Below are 14,651 nucleotides of genomic sequence, written 5' to 3'. Positions count from 1 at the left end.
CATTTAAAATAAATTTTTAGATGCTTTGACACAACTTGTTTTTTCAATTTTTAAGAGTCGAGAAAAAACAAAAGATGACTCTAGTCTCCTTCGATTTTTAATGAGCCTGAAGTGACAAGTGCTCAGATGGACCTTTTCCGTTAACGAGTCTGAAAAGGAACGAAAGGGACTGCTCTGGAGATCTAGGTAGAGGGAGTACCAAACCAATCGCAAAACTGCAGAATACTTTTTACGGTACGACAGTCAATCTTCCCGAATGCTGTGTTCGGTGCATTGCGATCAGTAGGGCGGCCGACACGGCTTCCTATGGATAAAAGGTTTTAAGCCTATAGGGGTCTCCCAATATATACTCGACGGTACGTGGGAGCACAAGTCCGTACTGGCACTTATCGTCTCAAAGTGGAGGAATCACCCAACCATCAGTGAGGACAACAGTTACCAGGCTTTACGACGTTGGAATACGTCTCTAGCCTAGACCTCTAAATGTTGTGCGTTAAGTTCCAAAGCGTTGTTAGATTCATTCAATTTATTTTAAGTTGATCTTTCTTAGAAGTTTTCCTTTTGGGATCACCACGAGATGTAGATGTAATTCCTAAAATGCAATCTAAAGATGATAAGCAAACTTTTATCTCTTTTCAGCAATGAAAATCCTAGCTACAAGGGGAAAAGAAAGACACAATATTTTCTCAAAGAGCAAAGAGCACACTGGAAATGCACTTTTCCTAAATCAAGCCAAACAGACTGTCAATATGAAAATGCACATTTGCATGTATTTTTTTTTCACTTTCTTAATATTGATGCCTAAAAAGAAAGTTAATGTACAAATCTGAATTTGCTTTCAAGTGACAAACACAAACAAGCTTCTTTTCGAAATCAAAATGTAGAGATGATTACGACACTTTATGATTTTGAAATAAATACTCGTTTCGACACTAGAAAGTCATAAATTCAAACCAAAGGCAAAAGTAAAAGCATAATCGACTGCCAACAACGAATAAACTTTCTCCTAAGATCAAAATCGACACTTACGACAGATCTAAATCAAAGGACGACAGTATGACTATTCTACTTTTTCAATGGAAAACTGTAAATGATGTAACAAACACACAAAGAACATCTACAGTCTTTTTGTACAAAGGAGGCGGAATTAAGGCAAAGAAAAGGGGTTTTTAAACAGACACACACTGACCACAGGCTGCAAAAATCAGAGACAAAACTGAAAAAATGAAGCAAAGAACCTCAGCTGCACAGGGCTAGGCTGATCAGCGCACCTGTTACACAGAGAAACTGGATTGCAGCGCAGGTAGCCCTCTCGGGAACTGCGTTGAAATGCAGAATCTCTTCACAGAGCCTGCGCTGGGGTAGAAACGAGATTTCTATCCGGGTTCTGGGTCACGGTTTGCAGTTTAATCTATGGTTTTTGGCCGAGTAAAAGCAATCAGTAATGCACAATCAGAGGGTAGATCTAAAAGAGGTCTAAGAGCTATCACAAAGGGCAATCAGATCATTTGTGAATCAGCTGTTCAAATCAATGTTGGGTCCCTATAATACTAGTGATTACCCCATTACTATTGTAGTTATACCCCTTATTTATATTGATGTACCCATGTAGTGCCCATATTGTTACTATTGTGCCACATAGAAGCCCACTATTGTTATTGTTGTGCCCTACAATATTATTGTTATGTAGGCTCTGATTGTATTGGGACCACTTAGACTCCTATATATAGAAAGGAGGTATTTTCATTTGTATCATCCAAGAATTGTTCATTTATGTAATGTAAAGGAGGTTGCCCCCTCGAAGAGGCTGAATTATAAGGCGTGGATCTCTCTTTTCTATCTTTTTGTGAGCTGGTTTCATAACATTTGGTATCAGAGCTTTGGATTCTAGGGTTTCGCTGCTCCAAACAGGTCATCGTGGCATTTTCGCTATAACTTTTTTTCTGGGATGTTTCAGAAGTCGCAAAAAAAACCCATTTGAGAAGAATTGGCGCTGAACCTTGGGTCCGAATTTCAGAGCTTTTCTCGCGACATTTTCGGAGATATGATCTGAGGAAGTTGGTCTTTTGGCAGACTCCTGAATTACATTCAAAACAGGTGACCTGGGGAAAATCGTCATAACTCTCTCTCTGAGGATCGGATTGAAATTTCGTAAAAAGGTGCAGAAAGAGGACGGACTGTAGTTTCTTGTGCGTGTGTTTTAGATTCAAAGGTGGAAACAGTGACTCGTGGCACGTCGTACAAGTTCGCTCTACTGAACCAGTCTAAAAGCAAGTAACTGTGGGAGATTTCACATAACTCTTCCTTGGAGAATCCAATTTGGCTCAGACTTGTAGCATTGGAAAGAGGACGCAGAAGGCTACTACAGGTAGCAATTTCAGAATTGGAGGATCTGAAATTACAGAGATACATCAGATTCAATATCAGGCTTCTATAAAGTGAAAAAAGGTGTGTAGTTTTTTTTAAATTTTTGTGTAAGCTTGGTTTAACGGAATTCAAAGGGCATAGTAAAACTTTATTATCGGTAACTGATGCCCCGAGGAAAAAAAATGAAAACACCTAGTAAGGAACCTGAAAGCTCTAGCATGACTCATGAAGAAGAGGAAGAAATGCTACATGATATATCAAAATTACAAGAACAAGTGCAACAAATGTCACGCTCACAAAAGCTAACAGAAGCTAAGATAAGTGGCGTGGAATCTAAGGTAAATGGCATGGAAGCTAAGATGGATGGCATGGAAGCTAAGATTGATGCTAAATTTGATGGCATGGATGATAAGATGGATGAATTGAAGAAGTTGCTACAAGAAAGGGTCACTAATGGTGAAAAGGTAGTAAAGGAAACTCATGATGAGAACAAAAGAAATGTTAATCATGATACCATAGATGCTAATGTTGGATCGAAGACTCATCATGTTCCAAAAATCGATATGAGGAAGTTTGATGGCAAGGATCCCGCCACATGGATATTACAGATGGAGCAATTCTTCGATCTCAATAATGTGCAAAACACACAAAAGGTACGTATGGCAACTTTATATTTGGAACCAAATCAGTTTGTATGGTATCAATGGCTTTGTTCTCGTAAACAATTTATCACTTGGGCAATTTTTACGGAAGAATTGATAGCACATTATGAGGATACAAAAAGCAACACTTTTTTTAGCCAATTGATAATCTCAAACAAAAGGGTTCAATAATGGAGCACATTGAGGAGTTCCAAAAATTGAACATAAGGTAAAAGATATTCCAGAGGAGCATAGGATTGATGTGTTCATAGGGTCTTTAAAGGATAATATCCAACATGATGTGCGCCTTTGGGAACCTGATTCATTAGAGAAGGCATTCAGGTTAGCAAGAAAAATGGAAAGCAAAATTATGGCAACTAGGAAGCATACCATTCACAACTATAAAGAAGGAAGTGTTGTTGCCCATAGTCTTCCACAACCTACAAGGTTGACACCACAACAATTGGAAGAAAAAAGAGCAAAAGGGCTTTGTTACAATTGTGATAGCAAATACACAAAAGGTCATAAGTGTGCTGAGAAGAAATTATTCTACATAGATTGTGAAGAGGAAGAAGAAAAGGAGCAAGAAAGGTCAAAAGAAGAGGATATATTCCAGGAACAAAGCTTAGATGAAGAACAAATAAATCCAACCATATCTTGTAATGCATTGGCGGGAATTACCACTCCTCAAACCATCAAGATAGAAGGACAAATCAAGAAGAAAAAGGTAATAGTGTTGATTGATTCAGGAAGCACCCACAATTTTATTCATTGTAGGGTAGCAAAAGAATTGAATTGCTTCCTATATCCAGCACCAGAGTGTCAAGTGATGATTGCAAATGGAGGAACAATAAATTGTTCTGGAAAGTGCCATAATATCAAGCTATCCATGGGAGAATATGTATTGACTAGCCCAATGCTTTCCATTCCAATGGGAGGTGCTGATGTTGTACTAGGAGTCCAATGGCTACAATCCTTGGGTACAATAGCTTTTAATTTTCAAGAACTTTTCATGAAATTTTCTGTGGAAGGAAAGGAAGTTGAATTAAGGGGTATTGCAGGGAAACCAGGAAAGATAATCAGCTCTAATGGAATGACAAAGCTTCTAAAAAAGGAGCAAAGAGGTGTAATTGCACAATTATGTTCGCTAGATGTTTCCACATTGGAATCATCTATTTCTCCAGATCTCCAAAAAGTCCTGGACAATCATTCCAAGGTATTTGAGACTCCCAAAGGTCTCCCACCTATGCGTGATCATGATCATGCTATTCATCTGATTCCAGGAAGTGTTCCTCCAAACATCAGGCCGTACAGATATCCATATGTCCAAAAAAGTGAAATTGAACGTATGGTTGCAGAAATGCTAGAGGCTGGTATAATTCAACCGAGTCAAAGTTCTTTCTCAGCTCCAGTAGTATTGGTGCACAAGAAGGATGGATCATGGCGCATGTGTCCAGATTATAGGGAGCTCAACAAGCTCACTATTAAAGATAAGTTCCCCATTCCTGTTATTGATGAATTACTGGATGAATTGCATGGATCAATTTACTTCACCAAGTTGGATCTTCGTTCGGGATATCATCAAATCAGAATGAAGATTGAAGACATTCCGAAAACAGCATTTAGAACTCATGAGGGTCATTATGAATTTTTGGTCATGCCTTTTGGCCTTACCAATGCACCTTCAACATTTCAAGGTTTGATGAATTCAATTTTCAAACCATTCCTTAGAAAATTTGTGTTAGTATTTTTTGATGATATACTAATCTACAGCAAGTCTTGGAAGGATCATGTTGAACATGTTGACAGGGTGCTACAACTATTGGAGGAGAAACAATTATATGCAAAAAGATCCAAATGTTTCTTTGGAGTCCAGGAGGTGGAATATTTGGGTCATATTGTATCTCATGAAGGAGTTAAGGTAGACCCTAGCAAAATTAAAGCCATTAAGGAATGGAAAATCCCCACATCCATAAAGCATCTGCGAGGATTTCTTGGGTTGACAGGGTATTATCGCAAGTTTGTTAAGAATTATGGGAGAATAGCAGCACCTCTAACAACATTATTGAAGAAAGATTCATTTTCATGGACTTCAGAAGCAACAAAGGCCTTTGAACATCTTAAAGAGGCAATGTGCCAAGCACCGGTCTTAGCTACACCGGACTTCACAAAAACCTTTATTGTGGAATGTGATGCTTCAGGAAATGGAATTGGTGCTGTTCTAATGCAAGATGAAAGACCCATTGCTTTTGAAAGTCGTCCAATCAAGGGAAAGTTTTTAAGAAAAGCTATTTATGAGAAGGAAATGTTGGCAATACTCCATGCACTTAAGAAATGGCGACCCTACCTAATGGGAAGACACTTCAAGGTAAAAACGGATCATGATAGCCTTAAATACTTTTTAGAACAAAGATTATCCTCTGAAGAGCAACAAAAGTGGGTCACAAAGATGTTGGGTTATGACTTTGAAATCATCTACAAAAAAGGGAAGCAAAATGTGGTGGCAGATGCACTCTCAAGAAAGGATGAGGATGTGGAAGCATTGTTGTGTGCCATTTCTATTATCCAACCAGATTGGATAAACGAAGCAAGGGAGGAATGGAAGAATGACGAAGAAGTGTGGGCACTTATTCAAAAGCTACAACAAGATTCCAGTACTTCTGATACATTTAGCTGGAAAAATGATTCGTTATGGTACAAAGATCGCTTATACCTCTGTAAGAATTCCCAGCTAAAACAAAAGATTCTTATGGAATTGCACACTTCTCCCTTAGGAGGGCACTCAGGATTTTTAAAAACTTACCACAGGGTTAAGAAGGAATTTTTTTGGGATGGCCTTAAATCAGATATTCAAAAGTTTGTGGCGGAATGTTTGGTTTGCCAGCAAAATAAAGTTGAAACAATTAAGACACCGGGTCTATTACAACCTTTATCCATTCCAAGCCAACGTTGGGAGGAGGTCTCAATGGATTTTATCACAGGTTTACCCAAGTCTGAGGGAAAGAGTGTCATCATGGTGGTAGTTGACAGACTTACGAAGTATGCACACTTTTGTGCATTATCACATCCATTTAAAGCCAGTACAGTTTCTACTGCATTTATGGAAACAGTTCAAAAGCTACATGGAAACCCAAAGATTATTGTAAGTGACAGAGATCCCATTTTCACTGGAAATTTTTGGACAGAATTATTTTCTTGTCTGGGTACTCAGTTAGCTCATAGCTCATCTTATCATCCTCAATCTGATGGGCAAACTGAGATAGTAAACAAATGTTTGGAAGGATACCTTCGTTGCTTTGTATCTGATAAACAGACACAATGGGTCAAATGGTTGCCTCTGGCTGAATGGTGGTATAACACTTCCTTTCATACAGCAACAAAAATGACCCCATTTATGGCACTTTATGGGTATCAACCACCATCCATCACATCATATTTAAGAGAAAATTCTAAGGTTCAGGCAGTGGAACATCACATCGAACATCAACAACAAGTCCTCCAACTCTTAAAGGATAACCTTGTGTTGGCACAGAATAGAATGAAACAACAGGCAGATCAAGCATCGCAGTGAAAGAAGTTTTGATGTAGGTGATTGGGTATTCCTACGGCTACAACCATATAAGCAAATGTCCCTCAAGCAAGCTAAGAAGGATAATAAATTATCACCAAAGTATTATGGTCCGTACAAGGTGTTGCAAAAGATTGGTACTATGGCATACAAATTGGAGCTTCCTGCAGCTTCTCGATTGCACCCAGTTTTCCATGTTTCATGCTTAAAGAAGGTTATAGGCGACAAGCTCCCAGTTCAAACAATATTGCCAGAACTTGACGAAGAAGGAAAAATTATATTGGAACCAGAAGCAGTTATAGAAACAAGAACTCGACAGCTACGAAATCGATCAATTTCAGAGTACCTTATCAAGTGGAAGAACTTATCCGCTGAAGATTCCACATGGGAGGACGAGAATTTTATGCAGAAGTATCCTGAACTACTCAAGCGTTGAGGACAACACTTTTTGAAGGAGAGGGGCATGTTGGGTCCCTATAATACTAGTGATTACCCCATTACTATTGTAGTTATACCCCTTATTTATATTGATGTACCCATGTAGTGCCCATATTGTTACTATTGTGCCACATAGAAGCCCACTATTGTTATTGTTGTGCCCTACAATATTATTGTTATGTAGGCTCTGATTGTATTGGGACCACTTAGACTCCTATATATAGAAAGGAGGTATTTTCATTTGTATCATCCAAGAATTGTTCATTTATGTAATGTAAAGGAGGTTGCCCCCTCGAAGAGGCTGAATTATAAGGCGTGGATCTCTCTTTTCTATCTTTTTGTGAGCTGGTTTCATAACACATCTACAGTCTTTTTGTACAAAGGAGGCGGAATTAAGGCAAAGAAAAGGGGTTTTTAAACAGACACACACTGACCACAGGCTGCAAAAATCAGAGACAAAACTGAAAAAATGAAGCAAAGAACCTCAGCTGCACAGGGCTAGGCTGATCAGCGCACCTGTTACACAGAGAAACTGGATTGCAGCGCAGGTAGCCCTCTCGGGAACTGCGTTGAAATGCAGAATCTCTTCACAGAGCCTGCGCTGGGGTAGAAACGAGATTTCTATCCGGGTTCTGGGTCACGGTTTGCAGTTTAATCTATGGTTTTTGGCCGAGTAAAAGCAATCAGTAATGCACAATCAGAGGGTAGATCTAAAAGAGGTCTAAGAGCTATCACAAAGGGCAATCAGATCATTTGTGAATCAGCTGTTCAAATCATAAACAGATCCAGTGAATGGATTGAAGTAGCAGATGTCTACTTTGCATTTGTTAATGGCAAATGCAGTTCGATTGCTACTTCTATGTTTATGAAACAAACAACAAGAGAAACACAAACAAACTAACTAGACACGGGTCCCCAGCGGAGTCACCATTTTGTTAACGGGAAAAGTGTCTATTCAGAACGACCCTATCCCACTAAGGTGTGACAATACCTTAGAAAAAAATAGAGAAAACTACTTTTGTATTCTTCTTTATGAACTATAAACGAAGAGGAATAGGATGAACCAACCTGTGCCTTGTGCTAGTCCTTTGATCCAATCTCTCTTCTCTTTGACAGCTTCCAGCTACCTGCTCCCTTACTTTCCCAGCTTCACCAAGTTCCTGTAAGATCACAGAAGAAGAAAACTACACAAAGACATGGATTTATATTCATAAATAGCTTTGGATCAGATTTAAGCTATACATACAAATGTAACAAACATCAATGATACACAAGCATGTAGGAGAAACTAAAATAGTTTTATTGATATAACAAGAAGGTCCAGGAGGAGTTACAACCGATGATTCCTGATCCAGCGTCAACCTCCCAGCAAAGGAATCCACCCTTCACCTCCAACAAAGCATAAATCACCCAATACTCTGATATCTATCTCAAAACCAACAACAATTCTCTGCAATGTACAAAATTCCAGCCTCTGGATCTCTGGGATGAGGGATCCATATATAGATGTATGAAAAGAGGATGAGTCAGCTTATGATTTGACTAGTGGCTTCTCTCTGTTAGTTCTTGTTTCCACTTGGAGACTGAGAGCCTCTTACTCATCCTTGGTCGAACTCAGTGAGGCAAGTGTCATTGGGGAAGATTTTGGAAGCTTCCATTGTCTGTCCACCTTGCGGAATGACACTGCCATTTGTCATTTCCCGCTCAACGTACCCTGGTAGTGCATTTAGGTGCGTTGCAATGCACCTAGCTAGTGTACTTGGGTGCTATGCAACGCAGCTAGCTAGTGGAGCAGCTGAAATGATCCTGATTTGACTGATTCTGAGCAATTTCTGGTGGAGAACTTCTGGGAGAAGCTGTAATTTGTTGACCTTGTTCCTTGCCGGAACAACAATTTTAGGGACTTAGGATCCCTTGGTTTATGGACATTTCATGCTTAGAGCTGTAAGGCACAAAAATGTCTATAACAATAATATCCAACATGATGTTCGCCTTTGGGAACCTGATTCATTAGAGAAATCATTCAGGTTAGCAAGAAAAATGGAAAGCAAAATTATGGCAACCAGGAAGCATACCACTCACAACTATAAAGATGGAAGTGTTGTTTCCCCTAGTCTTCCACAACCTATAAGGTTGACACCACAACAATTGGAAGAAAAAAGAGCAAAAGGGCTTTGTTAGAGTTGTGATAGCAAATACACTAAAGGTCATAAGTGTGCTGAGAAGAAATTATTCTACATAGATTGTGAAGAGGAAGAAGAAAAGGAGCAAGAAAGGTCAAAAGAAGAGGATATACTCCAAGAACAAAAACTAGATAAAGAAGAAATGAATTTGACCATATCTTGTAATGCATTGGCTGGAATTACCACTCCTCAAACCATCAAGGTATAGAAGGACAAATCAAGAAGAAAAAGGTAACAATGTTGATTGATTCAGGAAGTACCCACAATTTTATTCATTGTAAGGTAGCAAAAGAATTGAATTGCTTCCTATATCCAGCACCAGAGTGTCAAGTGATGGTTGCAAATGGAGGAAAAATAAATTTCTTTTGAAAGTGCCATACTATCAAGCTATCCATGGGAGAATATGTATTGACTAGCACAATGGGAGGTGCTGATGTTGTACTAGGAGTCAAATGGCTACAATCCTTGGGTACAATAGCTTTTAATTTTCAAGAACTTTTCATGAAATTTTCTGTAGAAGGAAAGGAAGTTGAATTAAGGGGTATTGTAGGGAAACCAGGAAAGATAATCAGCTCTAACGGTATGACAAAGCTTCTAAAAAAGGAACAAAGAGGTGTAATTGTACAATTATGTTCGCTAGATGTTTCCACATCGAAATCATCTATTTCTCTAGATCTCCAAAAATTCTTGGACAATCATTCCAAGGTATTTGAGACTCCCAAAGGTCTCCCACCGATTCGTGATCATGATCATGCTATTCATCTGATTCCAGGAAGTGTTCCTCCAAACATCAGGCCGTACAGATATGCCTATGCCCAAAAGAGTGAAATTGAACGTATGGTTGCAGAAATGCTAGAGGTTGGTATAATTCTACCTACTCAAAGTTCTTTCTCTACTCCAGTAGTATTGGTGCACAAGAAGGATGGATCATGGCGCATGTGTCCAGATTATAGGGAGCTCAACAAGCTCATTATTAAAGATAGGTTTCCAATTCCTGTCATTTATGAATTACTGGATGAATTGCATGGATCAATTTAGTTCACCAAGTTGGATCTTCGTTCAGGATATCATCAAATCAGAATGAAGACTGAAGACATTCCGCAAACAACATTTAGAACTCATGAGGGTTATTATGAATTTTTGGTCATGCCTTTTGGCCTTACCAATGCACCTTCTACATTTCAAGGTTTGATGAATTCCATTTTCAAACCCTTCCTTAGAAAATTTGTGTTAGTATTTTTTGATCATATACTAATCTACAACAGGTCTTGGAAGGATCATGTTGAACATGTTGACAGGGTGCTACAACTATTGGAGGAGAAACAATTATATGCAAAAAGATCCAAATGTTTCTTTGGAGTACAAGAGGTGGAATATCTGGGTCATATTGTATCTCATGAAGGAGTTAAGGTAGACCCTAGCAAAATTAAAGCCATTAAGGAATGGAAAATCCCCACATCCATAAAGCAATTGCGAGGATTTCTCGGGTTGACAGGGTATTATCGCAAGTTTGTTAAGAATTATGGGAGAATAGCAGCACCTCTAACAACATTATTGAAGAAAGATGCATTTTCATGGACTCCAGAAGCAACAAAGGCCTTCGAACATCTTAAAGAGGCAATGTGCCAAGCACCGATCTTAGCTACACTGGAATTCACAAAAACCTTTATTGTGGAATGTGATGCTTCAGGAAATGGAATTAGTGCTGTTTTAATGCAAGATGAAAGACCCATTGCTTTTGAAAGTCCTCCAATCAAGGGAAAGTTTTTACATAAAGCTATTTATGAGAAGGAAATGTTGGCAATACTACATGCACTTAAGAAATGGCAACCCTACCTAATGGGAAGACACTTCAAGGTAAAAACGAATAATGATAGCCTTAAATACTTTTTAGAACAAAGATTATCCTCTGAAGAGAAAAAAAAGTGGGTCACAAAGATGTTGGGTTATGACTTTGAAATCATCTACAAAAAAAGGGAAGCAAAATGTGGTGGTAGATGTACTCTCAAGAAAGGATGAGGATGTGAAAGCATTGTTGTGTGCCATTTCTATTATCCAACCAGATTGGATAAACGAAGCAAGGGAGGAATGAAAGAATGATGAAGAAGTGTGGGCACTTATTTGAAAGTTACAACAAGATCCCAGTACATCTGATACAGTTAGCTGGCAAAATGATTCGTTATGGTACAAAGATCGCTTATACCTCTGTAAGAATTCCCAACTCAATCAAAAGATTCTTATGGAATTGCACACTTCTCCCTTAGGAGGGCACTCAGGATTTTTAAAAACTTACCATAGGGTTAAGAAGGAATTTTTTTGGGATGGCCTTAAATCAGATATTCAAAAGTTTGTGGTGGAATGTTTGGTTTGCCAACAAAATAAAGTTGAAACAATTAAGATCCCGGGTCTATTACAACCTTTATCCATTCCAAGCCAACGTTGGGAGGAGGTTTCAATGGATTTTATCACAGGTTTACCCAAGTTTGAGGGAAAGAGTGTCATCATGGTGGTAGTTGACAGACTTACCAAGTATGCACACTTTTGTCCATTATCACATCCATTTAAAGCCAGTACAGTTTCTACTGCATTTATGGAAACAATTCAAAAGCTACATGGAAACCCAAAGATTATTGTAAGTGACAGAGATCCCATTTTCACTGGAAATTTTTGGACAGAATTATTTTCTTGTCTCAGTACTCAGTTAGCTCATAGCTCAGCTTATCATCCTCAATCTGATGGGCAAACTGAGATAGTAAACAAATGTTTGAAAGGATATCTTCGTTGCTTTGTATCTGATAAATAGACACAATGGGTCAAATGGTTGCCTCTGGCTGAATGGTGGTATAACACTTCCTTCCATACAACAACAAAAATGACCCCATTTATGGCACTTTATGGATATCAGCCACCATCCATCACATCATATTTAAGAGAAAATTCTTAGGTTCAAGCAGTGGAACATCACATTGAGCATCAAAAACAAGTCCTCCAACTCTTAAAGGATAACCTCGTGTTGGCACAGAATAGAATGAAACAACAAGAAGATCAACATCGCAGCGAAAGAAGCTTTGATGTAGGTGATTGGGTATTCCTATGGCTACAACCATATAAACAAATGTCCCTCAAGCAAGCTAAGAAGGATAATAAATTATCACCAAAGTATTATGGTCTGTACAAGGTGTTGCAAAAGATTGGTACTATGGCATACAAATTGGAGCTTGCTGCAGCTTCTTGAGTGCACCCAGTTTTCCATGTTTCATGTTTAAAGAAGGTTATAGGCGACAAGCTCCCAGTTCAAACAATATTGCCAGAACTTGATGAGGAAGGAAAAATTATATTGGAACCAAAAGCAGTCACAAAAACAAGAACTCGATAGCTACGAAATCGATCAATTTCGGAGTATCTCATCAAGTGGAAGAACTTATCCGCTAAAGATTCCACATGGGAGGATGAGAATTTTATACAGAAGCATCCAGAACTACTCAAGCATTGATGACAACACTTTTTTGAAGGAGAGGGGCATGTTAGGTCCCTATAATACTAGTGATTACCCCATTACTATTGTAGTTGTATCCCTTTTGATATTGTTGTGCCCTTATTGTCCCCATATTGTTATTACTGTGCCCCATAGAAGGCAAGGGTCCAGAGAGCTCGTTGTTGCTAAAATCAATGTATTCCACAAGTTGCAACAAAACGAGGCCACTGTCAATGGGACCACTAAGCTTATTCAAATGAAAATCTAGCTGGCACAACTCTCTATTATTTTGGAAACCCTTGGGCATTATGTCAGTCAGATTGTTTGATAATAGGTTTAGGTAAATTAGGTTTTGTAGAGAAATTAGGGCACTGGAAATTATTCCATATAAATAATTATTCGAAATATCTGTGGACTTGTAGTTGTAAAAATGTCATGCTCATACATAATATTTACATAACTATAATTGGACATATGTCACCCTCATATGAAAATGGTAGAATAAACATTGAGGTGCACGAATTCAAAAGAAATGCCTATTGACCTAAATATTTTGAAATTAATATTATAATAATAATATTAAATAATTATCCATATCTATGTTTTACTTATGATGGAGGTTGAGGATATTTGTTTTGATTATAATAATTATTTATTTGTTCATATATTTTTTTGGTAAGGTGAACTTTCATTGCCTAGAAAAATAGTAGATTACACCAAGATAAGGATATGTCTTGTCAGTATTCCACTACAGAGACTTGGACATAACAAAAATAAAACTCCCCATAGAGAGAATAAAGATAAATGTAAACAAAAAAGATAATACAAAAATCAAAATATAATTGGAGGCTTGACCTAAGATACATTGCCTCGAACTACTATTATCATAAGACACACAGAACATAAACATAGGATGGCTATTCTAAGGGATCTGAATCCCAGAATTCTATTTGAATAGGCTCCTTTGAGTCTTCATGTATTGTTCCCATCATAAGGGGTATGCCATGGTGCTTATTTATTTTGTCAAGCCTGTAATCCATTTCTTCGGTGGTGGTTAAGGTGCTCCAAAGAATGAAGGATATCCTCCCGATGCTCTTGTCTATCCACCAACATACTTCCTAATAAGAATCTCATCCACCAAGACAGGTCGATGGTTTTCATCTATTCGTTGTATCGGCCCATGGTATTCGTAGTATTAGGGATAAAAATAACCCATTATACTAAGCCCTCTATATCTAAGAGAGGGTCTCTGTGCATGGAAGCTTCTCCCTCATCTGACCAATTTCTTCTAGGATAGGGTCTTGGGTCAGCTCCTAGTATCATCTACAGAAATCCTCCAATCGAGGATGCATACGGGTGTGCCCTCTTTGTGAATGTGTCAGGCCCCTATACTACTAGTGTAACCACTTATTGTTATTAGTACAACCCACTTATTATATTGATGTACCCATGTAGTGCCCATATTGTTACTATTGTGCCCCATAGAAGCCCACTAATGTTATTATTGTGCCCTTACGTTATTATTGTTATGTCGGCTCTGATTATGTTATGACCCCTTAGACTCCTATATATATAAAGGAGGTCTTTTCATTTGTATCATCCAAGAATTTTTCATTTATGTAATGTAAAGGAGGTTGCCCCCTCGAAGAGGCTGAATTCTAAGGCGTTGATCTATATTTTCTATCTTTTCTTGAGCTGGTTTCATAACATTTGGTATCAGAGCTTTGGATTCTAGGGTTTCGCTGCTCCAAACAGGTCATCGTGGCATTTTCGCTATAACTTTTTTTCTGCAACGTTTCAGAAGCTTAAAGAAAACCCATTTGATAAGACATCGCGCTGAATCTCGGGTCCGAATTTTAGAGCTTTTCGCTCTATATTTGCGGAGATATGATCTGAGGAAGTTTGTCTTTTTGCAGACTCCTGAATTAGATGCCAAACAGGTGACCTAGGGAAAATCGTCATAACTTTCTCTCTGAGCA

This window comes from Pinus tabuliformis, chromosome 6 (assembly GCF_031772625.1).
Source record: "Pinus tabuliformis cultivar Carrire ecotype Pingquan chromosome 6, CPIR1, whole genome shotgun sequence".
Lineage (NCBI taxonomy): Eukaryota > Viridiplantae > Streptophyta > Pinopsida > Pinales > Pinaceae > Pinus > Pinus tabuliformis.
This window is presented reverse-complemented; position numbering follows the sequence as displayed.